We start from the raw sequence: 25,811 nt of genomic DNA, 5'->3' as shown, positions 1-25,811 counted from the left end.
ACCAAGGTAATAAATAGATTAAAGAGCAAAAAAAGAGATAATAACAGGAATCAGAAAGTTAGGTCTTTTGCAAATGGGAAGAGAACTAAGCGACATAGGAAGGGAAGAGAATGGGAAGAAAAAAGAAAAAAGATGTGTTAGGTACAGGTGCAGCCTCCTTATGGGGAGGGAAATCATTATGTACTGTGAACATGTGCTCATAGAAAACAGCAACAGAGCTGGGCATGTTGAGGCACTCCTGTACTCCCAGCACTCAGGAGGCTGAGGCAGGTGGATCATTTCAAGTTCGAGACCAGCCTGGGCTACAAAGTGAGCCCAAGGCCAGCCTGAACTGCATAGTGAAATCCTGTCTCAAAGACAAAAGCAAGCAAGCAAACAAACAAAAAATCCCCACCAAAACCCCAAAAAACAAACAAAAACCCTAATTTATCTGTTAGGGGGAAAGATGCTACTTGTTTATAAAGTTTAGTTTACCAGGCAAACTTTCATGAGAAAATGTTTTGTTTTTCTTTAAAAACAAGAAGACAGCAGAAACTTAACAAAGAGTAAATGTAATGTGTGAAGCCATCAGTTGAGAAAGGGACCCAGGAACTGGGAAAGTAATGTGAGAGCCAGGTATGGACACCCAGCATCTCCGTCCACCCCAGGCTACCCTGGAGCCCTTCCCGCCCCAGCGCCTCCCACCGCGCCTGCGCAGTGTTCCGCCTTGCTTGGCTTTAGTTTATAAAACGTTACCCAGAGTGCTGTGCGCTATGATGCGCGGCTCTAATATTTTGTAAGCTTTTTTGTTTTTTTCATTTTATAAGATTTCTAGAATCCTCTCAAATTTTATTAGGTTTTTTTTTTTTTTTTTTTTTTTTTTTTTTTTTGTCTTTTTCCTTTTTATCTGTACCAAGGATCGAACTCAGGACTGCCTGCTTGCAAGGCAGGTTCTTATGCCGCTGAGCTAAATCCCCAGCCACTTATTAGTTGTTTTTTAAGGGCAGTGTTTATGTGCTTTGTTTTTGCTATCTTTGTCATTAATTTCTATTTCCTAGCTGCATTCTCCTGTTTCTTCCTCAGAATGATTACGTGTTCTTTTTTTGACTTATGTAGTGAACTGAACTTATTTATTTTGAATTATTTGCATAAGGCTAAACATGACCTTCCATATAATATTAGTGTCAACATATAACTTTTTAAAGTTGTGATTTAAGTTAAAGGACTTTCTAATTTTCATTACTTACCAAGGAGTTGGATGGAAATGCTTGCTGGCATTTCTAAATATGTATGTTTGTTACTGATTTTTTCCTAAATTAGATTGCAGTAACAAAACAGGGTCTGTTAGAAAACCAATGATTGGAAATTTATTTTAACTTATTTGTGGCCTATGTATTGTCGGTTTAAATACAGAGCTCACATGGTTTCCTTTTTTTTTGGTCTTATTGAGACAGGGTCTTGCTATGCAGTTCAGGCTGGCCTTGAACTCACTTTGTAGCCTAGGCTGGGCTGAAACTCACAAAGTATCCTCCTGCCTCAGCCCCCGAAGTGTTGGGATTACAGGCGTGAGCCACCACGCCCAGCTGTTTTCCTTTTTAACCTGACTCTTTTTCTGTTGTCTCCTAGTAAGTTTTGCTTCTCCTTAAAACATTTTAAACAGCTATGTGTCTGCCTTATGTTCTGCATTTGATTATTTATTTAATACTTGAAGCTTGCCTGCCTTCTGTCTTTCCTTCCTTCCTTTCTTCCTTCCATTTTTTAGGCTGGATCTTGCTGTGCAGTTCAGGCTGGTCTTAAATTCACTACCTAGCCAGGGCTGGCCTCAAACTCACAGTGATCCTCCTGCCTCAGCCTCCTCAGTGCTGGGATTACAGGTGTGGGCCACCACATCTGGTTTGTTTTTCAAACTATCTTTATTTTCTAATCCCCACCCCAGCCCCACAACACTCACATCCTGTGCCCTGGGGTTTTTGTAGTCATGTTTCGTTGCGTTGCAGCATTTTGGAGACCCTGTTTGAGAGCGGGTTTTCCCAGGGAATGTTTGCTGGCTCCTGGACCAAGGCCCTGGGTCTGCCTAAATCACTGCAGCTTTTGGAGCCGAGTCGCACACCTGGAAAGTGGAGGTCGGAAGGAGCTGCGTGTGATCACTGGCACCTGGTGTTGGGGCCAGGTGGTTCCCCAACACAACACTTAGCTGGTGGGATTTGCACGGTTCTGCGCTCCTTGAGCCCAGGCCTCCCCCTGTGCGGGACACTCACTTCTCCTCTTCCCTCGGTGGAGCCATCCGGTGGGGGCCCGGTCCTGGGCTTTGCCCTGGACCCCTGGACATGGTTGGTCTGTTCACGTCTGTTCACGCGCTGTCATCTCAGCCGCCTGTCACAGGATGGGTCAGCGACGAGGAACGAAATGTCCTCGCTGGCTGTTCTGGAAGGAAGGAAGGTTTTAAGATAAACAATCAAGCCTCCTGGAGAAACACTGAGGGCTAAAGAATCAACTGTAAAGGAAACAAAAAGAGAAGAAAGAGGAGAAGAGGGGAGGGGAACGGAGAGGGAGGGAAGGAGAGGGAGGGAAGGAGGGGGGAGAGGGAGAGGAGAGGAAGGGGGAGGGGCTTTAATGCCCAGGACAGGTGGGGAGCCAAGGCTGCAGGGGCAGAGGACAGGGCTGGGCGGGCAGCGGGAGGGGTCTGGGTCAGGAGCGGGCCCTGGCCTAGCTGTTCTGTGGTCATGCTTCGTGGGTAGGGACGGGTGGGGGTGGGGGTAGTAGTGGGGGTGGGTCCCCTTCCAGGTGGGTTCCCCTCCCCCCATCTGGAGAGTTTACCCACAGTCCAGTCCGGGTTCAGGGGAGCCAGGGCAGCGGCCTGTTTCCCAGACAGCGCCCCAGGCTAGAGCTCGGGGTTTCCCTGGAACCGGACCTGGGGCAGGGTCCGGGCCTGCAGCTGCAGATATCTCCAACGATGGGACTTCCCGCTGCTCCTCCAGCGGCACCTGTGGTGCACCACAGGGCATGGTTGGGCTCCCGGGAGTGCGTGTCCTCCAGAATGAGGACACTGGTGTGGACGCCGGTGTGCGTGGATGCCGGGGAGCAGCGGGTGGGGCTCGGGACATGGGTGGGTCTGGGTTTATGTGTGTCTTGGCTGTTTATTCCCGAGTGTTATTCCTGGCTGGTGGGCACCAGTCAGGATTGAGGCACCAAACCGATTTGAAATAGACAAGTGCCAGCCACCCTGGAGAAACATGCTGGGCACCACCGTCCCCAGCAGCCTGGCAGGCGTCCTCCCACAGGTGGGGCTGAGGCAGCCAGGGGACTGAGCAGAGGGACTCTTAACTTAGAGCTGCTTTCACTACACAGCCCATGGTGGACCAGGGCTGGAAGCAACCCTCCTGCCTCGGCCTCCCAAGGGCTGGGATCACAGGTCTGAGCCTCCAGGCCTAGCTTTGACGTGATCTTGAGGGGGCGTTCTTTTGTTACTAGAGAACATTACTGCTTGAAGTTGGGTAGCTAAGTGCCACCTAAGCCTTTGGCAAGCCCCTCAGGATTGTAGAGAGTGGCATGTTGGCCTCCTTTCTTTCTGAGAGGCTAAGAGGTAGGTGAGAGCCCAGAATGCTGCCCTGAGTTGCATTTTATTGACCCCCTACTTTGTGGCACAGTGCATGCACAAAATGATGGTCTGGAGGCCACTCATAGCCTAAAGGACTATTTGTGACTTAAATCAAAAGAGATTAGGAGGATTTTTATATATATATATATATATATATATATATATATATATATAATATTCCAGAATTCTAACATGGATGGAGGTTAGACTCCAGACCTTGAATGACTTTAAAATTCTCTTTATTGTCCATATCTTCTCTAGACATGGTTATATTTCTTATAACAAAGGAATCTTAAAAGTCAGATCTGGACCTTTTGAATCTTTTCACAATTTCGATGCCAGTTAGCTTCTGCCAGGGAACACTTAAGGACAATAGAGTTTCACCTCTGGGGAACAATAAATCAGGCAGGTTTATTGGGCTGTGAATCATATTTAGAGCTGGAAACAAAGTAAGTGCGAGACATATCATGTTACCTTATTAGAAACAATAACTTCCTTATTCACAGGAAAACCGCACATGGCCCCCAATTTACAGAAGCATGACTGTGTGGGTCAGGGAGAAAGGAAACGAAGTCTCTGGGTCCTGGTCTTGTTTTTGGATTGGCACATACTCACCCTGGTGGTTTCCTATTTCAAGATGCGAAGGTCAAGAGCGTTTCCTGCCTAGCACACTAGTTTGTCTTGAGGACAAAACAAAACAAAAGAATCCTGGCACCAGCAGATGCAATGCCCAAGGAGCGGGAAACTCACTGCTGCTGGGTTTGATCTATTTCGTGGCCGAGCTTTCTGTTGTTATATAAGTACTGTGGAGCTTTTTACCCACTGGCCAAGGTCCTGCCTGCAGGAGGCTTCTGGGTGTGCAGCTTTGGGGTGACCACTGTAGTGACCGCTGCAGCCCCAGATGTTCTGGGGAGAAGGATGTGAGAGGATGAGAATAAAGAAGAGACAGAGCTGGGGCCAGGTGCTGCCCGTGCTCTCCCGATGGGAGAGAAGGAGCTGCTCCACCACTGGGCGCGTTTATTTATGCATTCGGAAGGATGGTATCACCTTCAGCGCTGCTACCTGGCAACCTGTTGGCCTGGCTGGCCTGGGCCCCTTGCCTTCCTGGAGCTGGCATGGCTTGTTTACGTGTCTTGTTTTGGGCTCTCTGTGTCTTCAGGGTTGGCCTTGCCTAGCCCCCCACATGTGATCAGTCTCCAGAGTCAAGGGCCCCCTACAGTTTCCCTTGGGGTGAAAGTTGCTCTTCCATCAGGACAGGTCTCCAGCACACACCACTCCCAGGGGCTGATTAATTCATGGAGATCCTGACATCTCCTTGGTTTCCTTTCCCTCCTATGCTGTTGCTTTCTAATGGGCTCTGGCCTGTGCTTAGGAAAACAGGTATAGGAAGTACAGTTAGTCTCAGTTGCTTTCCTCATCCCTGGGATGAAATGCCCAACACTGACTTTTATTTTGTCACACATCGACAGTCCATGCTGGTTCCAGGACAGGACAGCAGGGTGGCAGTGGGGCTAATGGAGGACTGCTGCTTGCAGCATGTGGGCAGGAAGCAGAGAGAAAGTAGGAGCTGGGGAGGGAGGTGAACCTTCCAGTAAGCTCCTCTTCCAGCCAGACCCCACCTCCTAATAGCAAGTCACCTCTAGTCCCCCAGAATTCAGTCGCCTCCAAAAGCCCTGCCTAGGAGCATCTGAGGTTCTTGGGGGACATTTAGATAGAAGCCATAACAAATGGCATTTTAGATTTGTCTGTGTCAAAGTTCACCTTGGGCCCATAAGTCCACCCTAATAGGACCTTTTGGACCCCGGTTTGCATACCCAGTGAATTTCTGGTTCCTTTTGCCTCTGCACCCTCGAGTGTGGTAAATGGGCCAGCTTTGCCCTGATGCCATTGGAACCTGCTGGGCACTTCTGGGTTCCTCCCTTTCTCTCTCTTGGCCTTGAGATGCTCTCCTTTTCTGCCTCCAGAGCCTCCTGGAACTTTATCAGGCTTTACCTGCATATTTTTTGGTTCCTTTTACCAAGGCTCACTTGGTACATTTTTGGTTTTAGATTCCAATTCTGTCTCTAAACTTATGTTTTAATCTGTTTTCTGTAGCTATAACAAAATACTTGAGGCTGCCTGGGTACTTTATAAAGAAAGCTCGATTTGGCTTATATTTTTTGAGGTTGATGGTCCAGACAGCATGATGCAGACTCTAGTGGGGCCCCTTAGCTGTGTCACTTCATGGTGGGTGACTTCATGGTGGGTTCATATGTAAGAGGCAGAGATGACCTACTGAGACAGGAAGCAGGAGACACTAGAGAGGGGCTCGTCTTGCCTTTTTGTAACAATTGTCTTTGGGTAGCTAACTGGAGTCCCATGAGAACTAGTTCATTCCCTTTGAGGGAAATGTACCTAATGACCTAATCCCCTATGCTAGGCTCCACCTTTTAAAGATCCGACCACCTCTTAACGTTATCGCCTGGGAACCAAACTTCTCAAACAGGAACCCTTGGGGATGATTCATATCCATACCGCAGAAACAGGAGTGTGTATGTTTGGGAAGATGTTCTCATTCCTACCCCCTACCCCTGCATGCATTGTTCCCATCCTCCCCCGACAGAAGGCTGACCATGACTATGTCTGTCACCTGCCTGGGGCTATGTCCCAGGAGGAGACGCCAGTGGCACCCATATCAGCTAGGGTGGGGCTGACTGCAGACCTCAGGCTCCCCTTGGAGCCCATTCACCCAGTGGCCCATTCCTCCCGGAGTATGGGCATTTGTGAATTCACACCCCACCCCACAGCCACATTCCACATTTCCCTCACCAGACAGAGCTTGGCAAATGCTACCAGGAAGCCCTGATTCACCAAGTCCTCAGCACTCTGCCTAATCTCCGCATCGGAAAACCCATCAAGCACCAGACTTCACTCCTTCATGGCCCTCTCATGCTTTTCTTAGCAATCAGGGCCTTGGAGGGGCCAAAAAGTTACCCTGGTTGTCATGCATCCGGAACTTTCCTGCTTCCTGCAGAAATCCCTTCAGCCCATGCCGGAGGTGGATGCTGCCTATTTAGAGGAGGGAGGACTAGGGGCAAATTCTCTTGGGGGCTTTGGTGAGAGTGGGAGACACAGGCCATCCTGTGACCAGGGAGAGGCATAGGAATAGTCCAAGCTGTGTGTTGTTGCCTGGAACAAGCAGGTGAGTGACCACAAAGTGATCTGACCACAAGGGTCCTGGGCAGTCACTGGGCATGGTGCTGTAATCATTCAGGGACAAAGGTTAAAGTTCAGAGTGCATCACTGCTGGCACTGTTTCAGAGACAAGCCAGTACAGTCAGATAGTGCTCAGAGCTAGTGAAACAGAGCCCTCCTACCCCATCCTAATGACCCACAGCATTTGAAGGGAAACCCGAGATCAGATTCACATACATGCCCATGCTCACACCCATGCACACGTGTCCTGCACACGCATCTCTGGCCTCCTTTTTTATCACTCGTGATGTGTAAGATACAAATCACATCAAATGTGTTCCCAAAAGCAACTCAGCACTGTGGGAAATCGTGAGTCATTCATGAACTCCTCTGTATGAATTCAAGCCTCCCGGGGTTCTGAGAAGTCCTGCTTAACAATGACTTTGCTGTAATAATACCTTCTGGTAGTTCTGCGATCCAAAGCTCTGGGTTTGGCTGAGCGAATTCTATGATTGGTGTTCCTAAAGGATCGGGGAGACTGAAGGATCATCCTTTCTGGTGCTGAAGTTTCATTGTCACCTATGACTATTTTCTCTGAACTCTGTGGGACAGTAGAGTGGATAAGACCCACGCAGAAGTGTGAGTGTCTGTATGTGTGCACATATGTGCAAGTGTGTGCATCTGTGCATGTGAATGCATATGCATGTGTACACACATCTACATGAGTGTGTGCATGTATACAATTGTGTGTACATCTGTGCATGTGTGTGTATACGAGCACACACATGCATATATGAGTGTGCATATGTGTGTGCAAGGCATATATATGAGTGTGCATGTATTGTGTGCAAATTTCCTATTTATTAACTAATCTATGCAGGTTCCCATTTTTCTCTTGGCTGAGATGTGGGAAGGAGGAAGAGAGAAGAAAGCACCTGAGTGGAAAAGGACCCAAACATTCCTCATGATGAATCCTCCCTACTGTTCAGTGAAAACCGAGCTAACCTGGTGAGGGAAAGATCAGGGTGAGGAACTCCCTCCTGAGGAATGCGTTCCTGGCCATGGGTCGTGGAATTGCTGGAATCGAGGGTTGTGGCTTCCTGAGCTTGCCTGTGCTCTGGACCTGGCCCCCAGGAAGCTGGAAGCACATCTGGAATGAGACATCTCCCTCCACATTGAGCTGCTGCATTCTGGGACACTGTGTGCATGCGTGCATGAGTGTGTGTGCACGGAAGTGAAGAGCGGTGGCCAGACAGCACTAGTGGACACTTGTCTGGATGCCACAGTGTGGCTTCTCCTCTTGTCTTGTGGCTTCAGGGTCTCCATGCAAGGCATCCACACAGCCGCTCGCTGCTAGGTTTGTCTCTTCCTTCAGGGGAGGAATCTGAAAGGGGGAAACAGCAGAACAGGGAGAGAGAGAGGGTGTGGGAGGGAGAGGAGGAGGGTGGAGAGGAAGGAAGGAGGGAAGAAGGAGGTCCTGGGGAGGTGGGAGGCTGAGACAGAGGAGCCGGAAGGGCCGGGCAGGAATGCAGTGAGCTCATGGGCAGGACCTGCACTTCGTCTCCAGACACTCTGGCTGCAGACCTTGGAGGCCTGAGGGTCCCATTCCAATCAGGCAGGGCTGGCTCTGTCCAGCACTGGCTCTGCTGTCTCTGGGAGCCCCTCTTGGGGTGTGGGCTTCCCCCTCAAGCTGGTGAGCCCCCCCATCTCTAGCAGGGGCCAGGTCCCGTGGTGGGAGAGCTTTGTTCCATGGACACCTTGGGCCATGGAAAGGTGGGCAGTCAGTGGGCCTCGGTTTCTCCATAAGGAGAGAGGATGGGATGCCCCACGGCCCTGGGAGCTATCTCGGTGAGGCTGGGGGACCTCAGCAGCCCTGCGCATGCACAGCAGCGTGGGGTGAAAGTGTTCAGCACAGCGGCTGTGGGAATCCTGCCTGAGCCCTAAGCCCAGTCTGCTTATTCTTGGTGTTGCTCACAGCCCCATCCAGGCTCCAGGGGAACATTTGGTCTTCCAGTTAAAGTCATCAGTCCACCAGCTCATCACAGCTGTGTGGTAGCCGATGAATGTGGACCGCCCCGGGAATGGAGGCCAGGAAGTGTGGGACACGGCTGCCGGGAAGTGGCCGGATCCTTGTGCAGATAGGCCTGTTCCCAAGTGCATCATGTTGGCTCCTGGCTCAGACCCGAGGAGAAACCCAGGCTGGTCGCCACCCCCCATCTCCACCCTGCCTGGCTCTGGGATCTTGAGAAAGGTGCTTCCTCAGCTGCCTCATCTGCAAAATGAGACCAAAGTATTGCCAATTCTTGGAAGAAGCCTGGTGCAGTCGGAGCTGGGAGAAGCATCCAGAGTGCACCCAGGAATGGAGGGGATGTGGGGTGCAACAAGGCAGGGAGGTGCTCCCTTGGGAGAGAGGTGGCACCAGAGCTGCGGTGTCAGTGGTGTCTTCTGGAGTCGTGGTTTAGCAGAGAGCTCCTCGGGCAGGGTGACAGCTGAAGCCCACAGGACCTGGGCTCCTGGGATGGGAGCTATTTCATTTCCTCCCCTGCTGCAGGCCTTGGCTGCGCCTTCCGCAGGAGAGTTGAGGATCTGACTAACCATCTCCTGTGGGTGAATCTGGCTAGTGATGGGGACAGAAGCTCAGGTCCAGCTCCCATCCTCTCTGTGCCTGTGTTGCCCATGGTGGTTAATGGGTCACCCTTCCTCTGGGGTGCAAGACAGAGATCCTGCAGAGTTCTCAGGGTGCACAGCTGGGGCATGGACACCATCACCAAGGTGTGGGTTTGTGGTCTGAGATGGGTGGAATGGGGGCCACGTGGCCTCACCGGGATGCCCTGGTGGATGTGCTCTCTGACAGCCTGGGAGCAGGGTGGAGAGGGCGGGGATAGCACCCCAGACCTGGCTGGGCTCTGCTGCTGGGGAATGGGGCAGCATCGTCTGAGTCCGGTGTGAGGTTGTTGCAGGGGAGAGCCGGCCTTGTGTAATGTGGGAGGTTAGATCTGCAGCGAGGGTATCGGGATTTCGTAAGACCTTGGCATTTTGCTGAGTGATTCTGGCCATCTGCCCGGCACTGAGTTTCCTGTTCACAGTTCCCCAGATTTGTCACTGCTGAAGGATTAAAGCCTCAAGGGGCTCTGCCACAAGCTTCTCTCGGAGCCCACTTTCTCCGGGTCATCTGACAAGGCAGGAGCTGTCACTCTGTGCGAAGCAGATCTGGACTCTGATTCTCTCCCACAGAGAAGCGTGAGGAATGTCTTCCAGGGCTGGCTTCAAAACTCACTTTTGGTTTTAACTGAACACAAAGACTGAAGCCAGCAGGCTTCATTAGAGGAGAGAAAGCCTTTGGGATTATCCTGTTTCCACTTCTGCCCAGCTGTCTGTCTCCAAAGCCCTCAAAGATGAAGCCTGGAAGGTAAGAAGAGGAACTGCACTTGGAGCTATTTGATTCTACTTTTTAAAATTTTCTTCTTTTAGTGTTTGTGGAGTCTTACACACTGAAGAAGTATACAGGAGACATCAATGGAGTTGGATGGAATCATGCTATGCTATTGGTTGAAGTGAGACTTTAGGGAATTCTCAGGGGTTCTCTGGGCACATTTAACCCTTTCACGGGTGTGTATGTTGTAGGAAGAGACCCCCTGAGATCCCTATATGCTCTTCTGTAGGAGATAACTGTGAAGTGCATGGGAAATATATTTGGTAACTGCACACTGCTTATAAACCCTACTGGTCACGCGACTTTGGGTGGGTGCGGAGGATGGTGGCATGAAAGGCATTATAGGTAGGGTGTTTTATAACATTGCATGGATGCTAGAATTAAGACTTTTTAAAATCACTTTTTGCTAAGCACCTACAGTTTTAGAGGGGGCGCAGTCTTACTCAAAGCTTCACGGATTGAATTATCTTGTTTTTGGCAGTACAGAGGTTGAACCCAGAGACTCATGCATGCTAGGCAAAAGTTTTCATCTTTGTAAAGTTCTGAGACCCATAAAATTTTAAAATTTTATGTTAAAAGGGCCTCACTCAATTGCCCAGATCGGCCGGGCCCTAACTTGCGAACTGTATGTCTGAAAACACAGACCGTGCCACGGGGTTTGGTGTTGTGCTATTATAGCTGCTGCTATTTTCTGTGAGGATGCATTTTACTGGTGATCCTCATGCACGGATCCTCCAACACAGGATTAAATGTAACCTTAAAAGCACCAGCTTATCTAAATTTTGGAGACTTTGCACAGGTCCACCGATGGCTGCAGAGATGGTTATGTGGTCAGAGGAGGATTATAAAGCATTCCTCACTTTCGTTATGGGCCACCTGACCTCCATAACTTCCATCCATTGTGCTGGTTGGGAAAGACTAAGAAAATAGGGCCAGATCAGAAAGATTAAGGAAAACAAATGAGAACGAAGGAAAAGGAGGAAGTGAGATCTTGCATGGGATTTGATCCATGCAACTCCCTGTGTCCGATGCCCCGCTGTTGTGTGTCAGTCTCCGGCTGGCGAAGCAGGGTGCCCTCGAGGACACGATTCTGCTGTCACCCAGGTTGGTGAGTCACAATGTCACTCAGGGCACCTGGCAGCAGTGCTCTGTGAGCTCCATGCCGAGTACTGGTGTTCATGACAGATGAGTTGATCTGTTGGGAAAGGAAGAAGGTGAGATTGCCCGGGAGGACTTGGGAATTCCTCGAGTTGCACTTGGTCTTTCTAACAGAGCGACAGGGTGCAGACTCCTCCTGTCTTTCTCCTTGCAAGGTGCAGTGGTTCAGCCATCGAATCCATAAACTCTGCAGGAACCAGGCACTGACTTGGAAAGACCTGGAAGCCGCAGTCAGGGGAGGAAGAGGCGCTTCTAACATGTGTCCTTTAAGAACTTAGCCTAGCAGCATTATCAAAAAGGAAATTTTAAAATACATATAAATAATTTTAAAAGATGAAAAATAAAAAATCCACCACTGTGAGAAAAACACCCCCTGTAGATCAGCTGTAATCTGAAAATCAAAGCCCCACAATACTGTGAACCCAATTTCAGACAGAGCTTTTCTGACTTTGGGATCAAGGTTTCTCTGATGGTGATGGCTATGCAGATTTTCTGCAATGCACAGAATTTCCAAACCTGAAATACTCTGGTCACAAGCGCTGAGGAGAAGGGATAACTCAGTGTGTCCCATAATGTTTTGGTGGCGTCTGTTTCTCTGAACGCATTTGCATTTAGAAGAAACCTGCTCACATCATAGCTCTGTGCTGTCCCCTGTCTCTACCTCTCTGCGTAGTGTCGTAGTGTCGTCAGCCGCATGAATTGTGATGGCGATGGGTGACCTTCCCTTCGAAAAGCCCCTTTAGTCACATGGCATGATTGGTTAAATCCTCAGGGCAGATATTTGGTCATGTTCTGTTTTCAACCTTGTAGCTGGATCTTCCTAAACCTTCATGAGTGTGTCCATGGGGCAGTTCCCAGAAGCGGGAATGTTGGAGTTCTGGAATCTGCTGCCGGGCTAATCTCCAGCATGTGCTTGGTTGATATCTCTGCTAACACCTGGGAAAACCAGTTCCCAGCATCCTCTCCAGCATTGGGTTTTATCATTCTTCTTTCTTTAAAAACTATACTAATCTGAACAGTTGCCAAAGGGTATTTTTTCATCTTAAATTACTTCAAGGAAACCTTTAGTAAAACCTCTGTGCTCTATTCTATTTCTCTGTGCTCAGCTTTTTATTTATTTATTTATTTATTTTGGTTTCTCATCACCAAAGCAGTCACCTTTTACTGTAACTGCTGCCAACCTAATTTCTGAGCTCTGTGGCCTTCTTTGATGTCTCTGAGATAGTGTTCTGGTAGAGGTGAGGGGTGGTCACGTGCTTTTGTGACTTTGTACCAATGAACCACCTAGGTCAAACCTCATCTTTATGATTTTATCTCCTTTTTTGGTTACAAAGCTTAGAGAAGCCAGGCATGTCCGTAATCCCAGTTACTTGGTAGGCTGAGATGGGAGGCTTGCTTGAGCAAAGGATTTCAAGGCCAACCTTGACAATTAGACTCTGTCTCAAAAGAAGTATGTTTTTAGAGAAAAGACTTGCCCTCTCCACACCACAAAACAGCAATGGGAATGAATAAAAAGAGACAAGATAGGGGAAGCTTTTATTTTTAAGAGGAAAATGGTAAAAGATGCACAACTATGTTATTATTTCTATTACTGCTGGCCTAATACCCCTCACCCAAAAATGCTCAAAACCAGAAGTGCTTCAGATTTTGTGATTTTTCAGATTTTGAATATTTGCATAGATTTTACTGATTTTACTGATTTTACTGATTTGCATAGATTTTACTGATTTTACTGATTGCATAGATTTTACTTCATGATCTGAAAATCTCAAATGCAAATTCTCCAAAATTCCAAACTTTTTTCATCATGTTGGTGCTCATAAAGTTTCAGATTTTGGAGTATTTTGGATTTCAGATTTTTGGATTAGGAACCCTTCACCTGTACAAAGATTATGATTAGCTTCACCTTCTAAACTACAGTTTTGGGATAGGTGCCTGCTAAAATTTGAACATTGTCTCTTAAACTTAGAAACCATCTCTCTCTCTCTTTCTCTCTCTTTCTGTCTCTCTCTGTGTGTCTGTATCTGTGTATGTGTGTAGATGTGTGTGTCTCTATGAGTGCAAACGTGTGTGTGTGGTTCTGAGATCCAGCAGCAGCATTTCGTGTGCTACCACTAGACACAGAGAACTGCAGATGAGCAGAGCTCTGTGGCTCTTGGTCCTCCCCCTGCAGGACACCATGTCCTCCCTCTCACTCTGGGTTCTCATCACCCACACACTCAGGCCTGGTCACCGATGGACAGAGAGTTTCGGGAGGACAGGGGCTGGATTTGGGGATGGGGCTTCCTTCTGCAAGCCCTCGTTTGGGGAAGGACACACAGGAGCAGCTCAGTGAATGTTGCTTGAATGAGTCAAGGTATTGGGAAGCTGGAATATTTGTACCCAACTCTGCAGAGAAAGGAGTAGTCCCCACAAGGAATTATAGGAGCTCTAAAAAAAACAAATCAGTCCAGGGGTGTGTTTGTGGGCAAATGGATTATTTCTTAAGATTAATTTAGGTGGGTTTCACTTCCTCTGGCGTACGTCTGGGGTGTATGTGTGTGTGCGTGTGCGTGTGCGCACGCGTGCACCTTGTTCAGGAGGAATCCAGGGCCTTTGTCTGATGTGCTAGGCAAGTGCTCTACCACTGAGCTGCATCTGACCCCTTCTCTGGAGTAAATTCCTAGTGCTTTTAATGAATATTGTTAATCAAATGAGTGTAACTCACAGGAGATGCGAAATAAGAGACGCAGTCTGTGTAAGTATCAAGTCTCTTGGACTTGACAAGGATAAGAGAAGCTTTCAGGGAAGAGGGGCCAAAGTTTTCTGCCAACTGCAACCCAGTGCTGGGAAGTAAAATTCCAGGCCACGCTCCTGTTTGGAAACTGGTTTAACCTTGGCTCTGAGTAATAACAGTAACAGCTAATGTTTAAAGGACTCTTACTACTCTGGGACTTGGTTCCTAGAGCGCTGTGTAGCTCTGAAAGTTGTCATTATTATCCTTACCTTAAGTTACTGATTAGGAGGCCAAGGCCAGAGCAGTGACTTTCCTAGACTCATATCGCAGCCTGGGCCTGGGACTCCTGGTGGCGACACTGGGTGTCTCCCTCTGGAACCCTGGGGTCAGGGTGGAATAGGCCAGGCTACACCTGAACTGTCCTGCATTTCACACACCTGTTATCTCTCATCTTTCTCAAAAGCTTACACAGTTGGTGCAACTCGGGCATCAATGATCTGAAATTCTAAAATCTGAACCACTTTTGGCATTACTCTGCTGCTGTATCTGGAAAGTTCCATACCTGGAAACCTCACCTCATGCACAGAATTATTATAAATATTGCGCTGGTCTCTATGTATAAGGAATAGATGAAGCATAAATGAATTTTGTGTTTAGAGTTGCACCCAGCTCTAAAATACCTTTTTTCATATATGCAAATTTTCCAAATCTGAGAAAAATCCCAAGCATCTCAGATGAAGGATTTTCAGCTTGTATCATTACTCCAGGTTGAAGACAGATCTGCCAAGACTCTGAGAAGTTCAGTCAGTGATCAGAATGACAACCAGTGACAAATCCATCCAGCTATGCCAGGGCCATTTAGTGGCTCAGCCCAGGTGTCACTCTGGCCTGGAAAGTTAGATTCTGCTGCCGTTGGTTCTCCCATCTGGGGCTGCGGAGTCCCGTTCTGCAGCATTGGGAGGTGCAGAGTCTGAAGTCAGTGCAGCTGCTGCCCACTGGCCATGAGGTGGCCTCGGCCTCGGCCTCTGGGAATCCACTGGGCCAGTGCCAAATGCCACCTGGATTGGACGTTGAGGCCCAGTCCTTTCTGGCTTCCTAGATGTGACGGATGCACAAGAGGGAGGAAAGGTTCCTGCTACTTCCCTTCCAATGGCCCCAAATCTTCACCCCGGAAGTTCCTGGAGTGTGTCCAGGGGGTGAGGAGAGGCCAGCGAGTATGGCTCTGCTTTCTCCTGGATAGTTTCTCCTTCCCAGTTGTTCCAAAATTGGGACACAAATACAGTTTAAAGTGGAAATTTACTTACTTTAGGGCCTCAGTATCTCATAAGATGCTGAAACGTGTAGGTTTCTAGAGCAAGTGACATACGGGCGACACAGTGTAAAAGCCTGCATGCGGGGTGGGGGAGTTCCCTTCTTTCCTTCCTGCTGACCCTCTGCCTCTCTGAGTAACCCTGGCTGAATCTTCCTCGAGCTCTCTCCACCACTCCCCCATACACGCTATGCCCCCATCCGTACCTGGTCCCATTTCCCCAGCTCCTGAGCTCACTTTTCACCTCGTGGCAGGCGCCTAAATTGTTTACAGTCTTTCGAGATCACAGCCAGTGTTGTAATGAGTAATGGGTGGCCTGTGTCATTTTGCAGAAGTTCAAGTAAACGTGTGTGCCGGCTGAATTCCTGGAAGTCGAGCTGCCGGGTCACAGGGGGCCTGTGATGCCACGCAGAGCTCTGAGGCCCTGCCCTACCCGGCCCCCGGCTTAGACCAGCGTCTGTTCGGGCCAGGTAGGTTTCCGGGAATATGTTTCCGTGTGCTCATTGCAGTGACCTTACATGAGCAAGGTAGGTTGTTAAGGTCCTAAAGGGGAAAGGAGTGAACTTGTTGTGCTTTTTAAAGTTTTCTTGTCTTGTATCGTGCCTGAGGGCTAGCGTTTATTCGGTAGCCTTCACACTAGTTGTGACCATCATTGTTAATCGCTCAGGGGTGGTCCTTGGAGGCCTTACTGTGTGTCCGGCCAGGGGAGAAGAAGTGGACGCTGCCAGGAAGCTGTGTGCAGCTGGTACATGATGTGCTGAGCACCAGGACCCACCTGAGCCTGGGGAGCAGGGGCTCCAGCCAGATGGGCAGAGGCACTGTGGGTCACGAGGCCCTGTGAGGAGCCTGGTGGGCTCGGGAGAAGAAAGGAGATTTCGGGTGTGCTGGAAAGAGGCAGAGGCCCTATCCAGGTGGGAACTTGGGGCCATTGTGGGAGGCTGGGTTTTCTTGGGAATTAGAGCCCCTGAGCCCTGACCTGGTGGACTGCTTGCTCCTCTGGGTGAGGGTGGAAAGCACTGTGACTCCTGGATGAGTGACCTGTGCTGCATGCTGGGTGCTGGAGCCCTGTGCTAGGTGCTGCACTGGGTGCTCAGGTCCTGTGATGGGTGCTGGGGTTCAGTGTTAGGTGCTGGGTTCAGTGTTGGGTGCTGGGACAAGTGCTGGGTGCTGGGTCCTTTTCTGGGTGCTGGGTCCTGTGCGGGTGCGGGCCCTATGCTGAGTACTGGGACCAGTGCTGGGTGCTGGGTCCAGTGTTGGGTGCTGGGACCAGTGCTGGGTGCTGGGTCCAGGGTTGGGTGCTGGGACCAGTGCTGGGTGCTAGGTTGGTGACGTATCGAGGGATTGGGAAGGGGAACACAGAGGCTGAGACATGCCAGAGCAGGTTTCAGTCCAGTTTTGAGACAGAAGCCAAAGTCCACGATGGGAAGGGGGACAGGGAGGGCATGGCGAGGAGCCCTGTGTCTGTGGGCTCCAGCTGTGTGGTCACTGTCTATAGAGGTACTGGGGGCTTCCTTGGGAACAGGAGGTCAGGAGCTGGCAGCTGGTCTTGTGCTCTTTCTGGAGGCCGAGGTTATGGTTGTCATGTGGAGGAGAAGAACCAGAGCGGTCCTCAGGGCCTCTGGGTGGGACTGGCGGGGTCCTCTGCACTGGGCAGAGCAGAACACAGTCGGACAGCCCCGACCCATGGGACAGGTGTGGAGCTGACCAGGCCATGTCTCTATAGACACCACCACCCCTCACACCACCCCTCTGCTTCTGTTTCCAGGGGTCACTGTGCCTCTGAGTCTGCAGCACTGCAGAGCCCTGCTGAAGCGGTGTGAGCTGGACTGGGCCCTCGAGCTCCCAGTGGCCCTAAGCCCAGAGAGAGACACAGTGTATTGTTGCTCTGACACTGAGACCCATCTCCAAGACAACTGTCACTGCAGCCACCTGGGGGTTAGTGAGAGAGTGTGAATGACAGGGGTGTCTGGGACCCCCTGTGGAAATGCTAATGTCCAGGAAGAGCTGGACTGGAAGTCAGGGCTACTTCAGTGAGCTCCACCTCTTGGCTGTACCTGACTGCACAAGTGAGTTCCAAGTACTTTTCCAGACAGAACTGACCTGGTCAGGCTCTGTGTGGGCAGTTTGTGCAGGGCCAGTGCTGAGTAAGAGAGGCAGCAGCAGGGGCACGATCATGCCTGGTTGTCTGCTGGGGTCTGGTTCCCCACCCTCCGTGGATACCAGAATCTGAGAAAACAGAGACTTTCATGTTTGCGTAGAACCCAAATGCAACCTTCGTATGCTTGAGATCATCTCTAGATCACTTGTAAGACCTAGGTTAATGTACACGCTGTGCGCATCCCGTTAGACTTCGTTGTGTAGGGAATTGTGACAAGAGAAAAGTGTGTATGTGTTTCCCTTTTAAATGCTTTTTCAATCTCCAATCGGTTGGGTCCAGAGATGTGGATCTCATGGCTATGCAGGCCTGAATGTATTTACAAAAGCCCAGGAACTTATTTATAAAAGTTGAAAGGTGCCTGTGGGAATCACAACTGAAATAAATAGCTTAAGGTTCAGAGATCTGGCTTTCCTACCTCTGTATGCCATCGATGTGCTGCCTGGGGGCCCCCACATTTAGACACTGAACCCTAACCCCAGAGGGTGGCATTAGGAGGTGGACTCCTCGAAAGTGACCAGGCAGGGAGGGTGTGTGTGTTATTAGAAGGGACTGGGGAGCTGGCTGGCTTTCTTCTAACCACACAGGACTGCGAGCAAAAATCAGCTGTGTGTGACCGGAAGTGGCCTTCCCAGATGCCGTGTCACCAGGCACCTGGCTCTGGAACCGGGAGACATAAATGCTTGTTCTTTGAGCTGCTCAGCCTGCAGTCACTTGTTCCACAGCTCAAAAGGACTCACACTGTGTCCAGAGAGCAGGGTGACGGTGGTGTGACTAACACTTCAGTGAGGATTTTAGCAGGTGTTGGGTCACTTATCTCTGGGATCCGTGGACATCTCTGTGGCTCTGGGCAGCCACCTGCGTGTCCTCCATGGGGACGCTGCCTTCATTTTCACTAGAGAGGAGCATGCTTCCGAGCTGTCCCTGTCTCTTACCGAAAGCTGCCGACCCTCCTGACCCCAAGCGCTGTCTGGCCTGGGGTCAGCTATGTTGCTCTGGATGACTGAAGCCACACAGGGATTTATGCCAAGAACACATCCCAGCTGTGGTCACCAAACCAATGCATTCCAGAGCTATTACGCCCCCTGGGAGGGGGCAGCTGTGGATTCTCTAATTCCATCTCTGGAGCCAGAGCCCAGAGCAAGGGCAAGACTTGCCTGGAAACCCTGGGACAGTGCTTCTCAGAAGCGTTCTTCCCTTGAGTCTGTTTGCTGCCCTGCTCTCTCTGGCTGTGTTCTGAGCTCCTGTGCAGCCGTCCAGGGTCCCCTCAGCCATCTGCCTACCTCGACTCGCCTGGCAGCTCGGGGACAAACCAGGACCAGCTGTCACTCATTCCTCCTCGCCACACCTGGGGGCCTTCAGACATCGCCTGTGTCCCTTACACAGATGTTATAATTTCCAACTTGTCCCCAGGAAACAGACCTAGTTCATGGCCAGATTTCTCCTGGTCCTAGTCAATAAAACAGCAGATTAGGATTTGAGCCAGGATGTGCTGGGCTCCAGAATGTCCTGTGATGTCCTTGTGTTGAAGAGACAAGACATCCGAGGGCAGGAAACACTAAGTTACAGACTGGATCTTTTTAGGGAGTGCAAGTGCTTCTCAATGCATGATGGGGTTACACTGAGAAACCCACTGTTGGCTAAAACCACCTTGAGCTAAAAGTCAGGAAACCCACCCAACCCGCCAGACAGCCTCACTCCACAGCCCAGGGAATGCTACACACTCACAGCTCGAAGCATGGCTTCTGCTGGATGCTTCTTGCTTTTGTGACATCATAAAATTAAAAAGTCGTAAGAGAACCACTGCCAACCAGGGACCTCTGCATTCGAAGTGGTCATTATCTGAGCCCTCGGAGTTAGTCTGCGTCAGCCAGGACAGGGCTCCTCCGAAACACTGTACCGTCCAAATTTGCCTCCATGGTTGCATCCACACTGGTTTTTGTGAATGTGTTCTGTGCAAACACTGTTTTATTTCAGTTTCTGAGATGCTCAGATAGGGAGACTTGGATAACTTTGATCCTGATTTAAACCAAGATCAGCACAGGTACAATAAATGTAACGGTAAAGCACATGTTTGAGTATTAAAGGGCTCTGGCTATTTCTCTGTAGCAGTCAAAGTTGCTACTGGAAATGCGTGGGAGAAATCTGGTTTCACAAATAGCAGGTTAAAGAACAGTCGTTGAAACCTCCATGAAGCATCACAGGATTTCATTCTGGAGGAAATATCCGATGATGTTCAGCAGTCAGAGAACTCGCACTGAAACTTCCTGGGCTTTAAACATCTCCTGTGAACTCGCCATGATTACCACTCTGAGCAAGTTCCCCTCAGGTCTGGGTCTTTCTTTCTTAGCACGGTGGTTCCTGAGCTGACTCATGGGGCGGGAGAGAGGGTTAACATTTTTTACTATTGTAATAATGTGGGAAATTACACCCCAGATCACTCACCACTCTCAAACAGATCCTCGGCCTCTGACTCTGAGATTCATTTAAGGGTAAAACCAGAATTCTGAGCCTTTTCCCATCTGAATTTTTAAAAATTCAGCAAGTTCTTGTAACATTGTGAATAGAAAATAGGTTCTAGGACGGGGCGAGGTGGGGAGCTGGGGGATCTCGGGCACTTCCTTTGGGCTCCATCTCACTTGTTCTAGGGAAATATGGGGTGCGTGATTAAGGCCTGCTGTCAAACTCTCCTGATTTCCTGGCCAGAGTCTGCCAGGAATGTGTGGAACATAGGCAGCCTCAGGGGGCCCACGGAGGTCCATACAAACAGCATCAGATGAGCTGGAAATACTCACTGTCTGGGTCCTATGCAGGGGCTATCAGTCCTGGCTTCAGGTAGGGGTTAGTTGGCGAGCTGTGTGGACTCCACTCAGGCTCTGGGGTGCAGCCCGGGCTGTGGAACTCTCCGGTGCAGCTAGAGCACTATCTTGGGAAGTCATAGTTCCCGAGTCAGTGGGTCACCCAGGGAACTGGAAGCCAGCCCGCTCCATCCAGTCTGGAATGATCGCCAAGTTTTCCCCACTGGGGGAATTCAGATCCAGCTCTCAGGAAGTTACGAAAGGCTCTCTTGCTCCTGAGTGTTTTCAGTGTGAGGAGGTATGAGGAGCGCACACACAGCTGCATTTACTTAGCAAATATTTGCACATCTGCTCTGTTCAAGCTGTGGCCAAGCCAGCTGCCACATACCTTGACACATCTTGAATAAGTGTGTGTGTTGGGGGGTTCTTCTCAGGACGAAGTGGGGGTCACCGAGTGCTTTGTGTGGGCAGGGGACGAGTGGCCATGGGTCTCAGAGGGGGCGATCATTGCCTGCTGCTGCTGGTGGGAGGGGAGGGGGCTTCCTCGGAAGATGTGGATGAGTCTGGGTGTGATGAGGATGGAGGAGGACCCCAGCTAGGGGAGGAGGAGAGGTGGTGCCCAGGGAGGAAGTAGTCCTCGGGGAGAGCCAGAGGGTGGAGAGCGGTGGCGTGAGGACCTGGGACGAGATCAGCAGAGGCGCACATCAGAGGGGAGGGAAACACGCTGGGCACGGGGAAAGATCAACAGAGGCAGCAGGGCCTGGGAGGCTGGGCTGAGTGGTCTGGGCTTCACTGGGAGGCTGCGAGGAGCCCTAGGGTGACAGGGGGGAACCTCGGAGTTGAGGTAAAGACCGGTGGGAACTTTTTATCCTGCTAACCTGGGTGGTTAAGGAGAAGGAGAGGTGTTTTGTAAAGCTGTCCTGGATAATAAGGCAGAAAGCAAGCCCAGAATGGTCACCCTCAGTGGGACCTGGACGTGCTTGGGAGCTCGGGCTCCTCTGTTCCTTTGCTAACTTCTTTTTTTTATGGAGACAGGATCTTGCCATGTAGTTCAATCCAGGCTGGCCTTGGACTACGGTGTAGCCCAGGCTGGCCTTGAACTTACAGTGATTCTCCTGCCTCAGCCTCCTGTGTGCTGGCATCACTTACTTAGATGTTCTCTTCTGACAATGTTCTCCCCACTCCCCAACCATTTCCTGAGAGAACAGCTGGCATCATAGGTGGGGACAGGGAAGCCAAAGCCTGAGTACCTCGCACCTTGGGGAACACAGCAGCTGCTTTGGGCTTCCTTCCCCAGACGGAAAGGTCAGATGGGAGGGACGGCCAGATCTGGGCGTGGGAGATGCCCTGCTGCAAGCCACAGGTCTGGATTAATTTTATTGCATCTAAATGCTGTCCAAGGGATTTTTATTTATGGGAAAGGCTGTCAGCTGCTGGTAAATTGCCTAAAAGGGAGACGAAGAGAGACTGGCTGCCCTATACCTGAAATTGCTTTATGGCTCATTTTAAGTGATTAAAAAGTGTTTATGGAGTAGTACTAGGTGCAAAATCTTAGAGACAGTGGTGGTGCGTGCCTATAATTTCAGTACTTAGGAAGCTGAGGCAGGAAGATTACCATGAGTTCCAGGCCAATCTCAATTGCACAGCAAGATCTAGTCTGAAAGCAGCTAGCATAGTTAGAAGGTGGGTCTTGAAAACCTCTCTTCTTCTCTGGTGAGGGAAAATTTTCTTTTTCTTCCACCATGGGAAATGAGTGGAGTCGCATGAGGAGACTTTCCACGCCTGGTGTTTTCTGTTCCACGAGGCTAACATTTCATTTGATAAAATTTGCATGACAAAGTTTCTAAGTTCCTCTTCCTTGTGCTGTCCAGCCAATCTCGGTTCCCTTGTGATGTATTTTAGGCCCAGTTTGAAAGAATCCCATATGGACAGGGAAGGGGAAAAATCACTACTCAAAAGTATGTGAGGCTTCCTTCCATATCACTTTTAAGGAGTAATCCTCTTTCCTTCTGAACTCTGGGTGCTTGAGTAAGTAAGAAAATAAGGCACGGGGTGGTGGCAACTTGCCTGTGAGCCCAGCATTCAGGAGGCTGAGGCAGAAGGATCACTTGGAGTTTGAGGCTATCATGGGCTACGTACGTGGTGAGTTCAAGGCCAGCCTATAGTACATAGCAAGAACCTATTCCAAAAAGTCAAAACAAAATAAAAGAAAAGAAAGAAAAAAAGAGAGAAAGAATCTGGGGTCCCCTGCACCAGAAAGCTTTAGTTTTAATGTCTTAGTTGAAAATATCAGGCGACGTGTTCTGCCCCATGCCTGTTCTCATTACAGCCCACTTCCAGTTTGGGGCACAGAGACGCCTTTTCTAGTGCGGCGCCTGCCACCACGATGACACCTTGCCTGCCCACCCTGTGCTGCCCAGCGTCACGGCTGCACCCATGCAGCTCCAGCGTGGTTCCCAGCCGAAGGCCCCTCACTGTCTGGGAGGGGTGGAGGAGGGGCACAGGGGTTGTTCAGCCACTCCTGACCTCTCAGATTGTGGTCCTGCAGCACATCCCTGGCTGGCCGGCTGTCTGACTGTCCCTTTCCCCTGGGAGCTGTAGGCCAGCAGCTTCCTGGCTTTCTCCCGCTCCCTGCAGATTTGCTTATTCAGGCCCATCTGGTTCTGCTTCGGACAGGACTCTGTCTCTGTCCAGCTCCACTCGGCTTCCTCAGTGGATTTCTTGGAAGCGAAGTCCTGCTGAGCACAAAGCATCCACTCTGTCTGGCGTTGCCATCACAAACTTCCAGAGTTTCTCTGAGTTATTTGCACCTTGGAGAAGCCTCAGACTCAGCCACTGAAACCTGTCCTCTGCATGGCAGAATGTGCTCATCAAGTGTCAAGATAAGAAAAAAATACTTTCGATTTCTGCACAGTTTCTAGTGGGGATCCCAATCCCATGGCATTTCCTGGGCGATCAGAGCATCTTTGTCCTAGAGAAGCCTGGAAACTTCAGCCCTGCCTTCCAGGCTGGAGATTGCTTTAACAATCAGTTGCACTGATCAGACCCAAGGAGTGAAACCTTTACAAAATTCTGCTATATATATACAGGGTTTGGAGAGTTTGTGGGGTGCTGGGCGCATCAGGAGTCCCCAGGTGCTGGACAGAGCATCGCAGCTTTGGCTTTTTCCTGCATACCTTGCCCTGTGGGTCTCTTGCTGGGCTGTCATCTCTCTCCTTCGTCTTTGGCTTATGATAAAACTGAGGCCCATGTGTTTCCTGGAGGTCCTCATCAGTCACCAAGTGAGAGAAGGGGCTGGGGAAGCCTAGCCGATGGTGGTGGAAGGCAGTCAGAAGCTGGCCCTTGCTGTTGGTCTTGTGGGACAAGGCTGACTTGGGTTAGTGTCAGAACTGAGCTCAATTTGGGATGAGCACAGGCATCAGAGGATTGCAGGGTGGAAGAGACACCACTACGCATCTGAGTGCGACTGTAAGGAGGAAAAAAAATCCTTGGTTTTAAAATCGATTTCGAATATATTTTTGCCTTGTCAGAATCACGATGGGCAACTCAGCAATGAGAAGGCAGGAGTCCTTCGGGGAGCCAGGCAGTGTCTCTCTACTGCTCCCACATCGTAGCTAAAACCCGAGCTCCTGCTGCACACACGCCACACACGTTCCTTTGTCCACGGAGAGTTCTCCTTCCAAAACGCTTTGTCTTGGCTTCTGATGTTGGAATACTACTATGGAAACTGTGCTGTGCTTCCTCTGGTCTGCTGAAAATCAGAAAGGGAATTTTGTGCCACCAATGGGTTTTCTTTTAAACATATTGGTGTGAGATTAACTTCTGGATGGAAGGCTCCGATGACCACCTAGTGCTCATTCGAGCACCTCGGGCCGGGAAGGAGGACACCTGGTGCCAGCGGTGTCCTGGGCCCAGCTGGGGCTTGGACTGAGACCTTTGCAGCCATTGGAGAGCAAGTCAGAGCTCGCACCTGGATGATGGGGTGGAGCTCGGCTCATCTCATCTCCCAGGTGTACCGTCCGAAAACTGTGCATGTGTAAGGCACACAGCAACATAGGCAAGTGTGTGATGGAAGCCCCACACTCTTTATGGACCCGTGTCATCTCCCCATGTCACATTTCCTTCTTTGTGGTGAGAGCACTTGCAATCTGTTGTCTTAGTGAATTCCAGTGCGGCCTAGTGTGCTGTCATTGAGCCCATCCACCTCATCTCCTGCTCTGCCAGCCCTTGGAAGTTGCCATCTGGTCCCTGAAGGCCGTATTCATGGCCCTTCTTCCTGGCCAGAACTCTGCAAGGCACCTTTGGGAACTTGCAAGTGTTCTGATACTTCTGGGTCCTAAAACCTCCCTCAGGTTTCAGAGCTTTCAATTGTGACCCTGAGTAATCCATGCCTATTGCTTCTTTGGCCAAGTTGGCCTGTTAGCCTCAGTGATCTGCATTTATGTACTTACTGACATTAAAAAACTCTTTCTGTGAGCGTGCATTGGCATTATATACCTTTTGCATTCAGCCTGGGGGTAGCTACATGTACCTAACACGACTCCTTTTTACTCTTCTGTCTCTGTCTCTGGATGGATTTCCTATTTGCAAAAGGGCAATTGCTCTGCTTCCTCTTGTCTATCTTTTACTTCATTTTAAGTTATTCCCACTTTGGTTTTCTCATACAAGAGAAGTTACACAAAACTTAACTCCACGGTCCTTAGAGCGAAGGTCCTTAGCACGAAGGCTTTGACCTGTATCCTGTGTCAGCAAGTGCTGGGCAGGCATGGCGTGTCACATCTGTTGTGGTTTTTGTGTTGTGCGAATGCGTATATGTTCCTGGTGTATGAATGTGCACTGCACACTGTGTGTGTGGTTTAGTGAGTGTTGTTTTGAGTGTGTAGTGCTTCTGGCTTATGTCAAGCGTGTTGTATGTGTCAGTGAGGGTCACATTGCTGTGTGTGTTGGATGAGTGTGCAGTCAGCTATTTGTTGTGTGAATGCATTTTGGACATGTTTCCGAGTGTGTGGAGGATGAATTCTGTGACTGTCGTGGTTGTACATGACACACGTAGTGTGACCACAGTGCATGTGAGTGTCTGGTATATTTCGTGGCAGTTCCCAGTGTCTGACGTGGATTTTGCCAGGCGCTTGGTAAATACTTGTTGAATGAAGGGCAGGGCATGCATCCTGCACTCACAGGGGTCCTTAGCTCCTCCTCCAGGTCTGTTCTGGGGTCTCTTTGTGCACCTCTGTCACACAGCTGGAAGGCCGCTGCATGATGTGTAGGAGCTGGGATGTTGTGTATCAGGCAGCACACATGCCTGTCTGGAAGGCTGAGGCAGGAGGATGGAGAGTTCAGACCCTTCCTGGATAACTCAGATGCTTAGCAAGAGTTGATGTCAAAGGGAAAGGGAAAAATTAAGAAGGACTGAGTTCAGTCCTCAGTACACACACACACACACACACACACACACACACACACACACACGCATGCATGCATGCATACACAC

The 25,811-nt window shown here is 50.0% G+C and overlaps 1 protein-coding gene across 2 annotated transcripts in view; it reads left to right on the top strand.

Annotated features, from left to right (window-relative positions):
• The first annotated feature begins 9,845 nt into the window (after positions 1-9,845).
• Il1r1 (interleukin 1 receptor type 1) overlaps positions 9,846-25,811 on the top strand; it is a 67,418-nt gene continuing 51,452 nt past the window's right edge. Inside the window, exons 1-2 of one of the 2 annotated variants that reach the window (XM_013154416.3) lie at positions 9,846-10,160; positions 15,700-15,837. The gene's annotated coding sequence lies outside the window, so the exon portion shown is untranslated. The remainder of the gene's footprint in view (positions 10,161-15,699; positions 15,838-25,811) is intronic. The other variant, XM_013154413.3, reaches the window with a different exon arrangement.

This window comes from Cavia porcellus, unplaced genomic scaffold (assembly GCF_034190915.1).
Source record: "Cavia porcellus strain 051 isolate PalLab524CR breed Dunkin Hartley unplaced genomic scaffold, mCavPor4.1 scaffold_18, whole genome shotgun sequence".
Classification (NCBI taxonomy): Eukaryota; Metazoa; Chordata; class Mammalia; order Rodentia; family Caviidae; genus Cavia; species Cavia porcellus.
The sequence above is the reverse complement of the archived record's forward strand: the minus strand, read 5'-3'. Positions and strand labels throughout refer to the sequence as shown.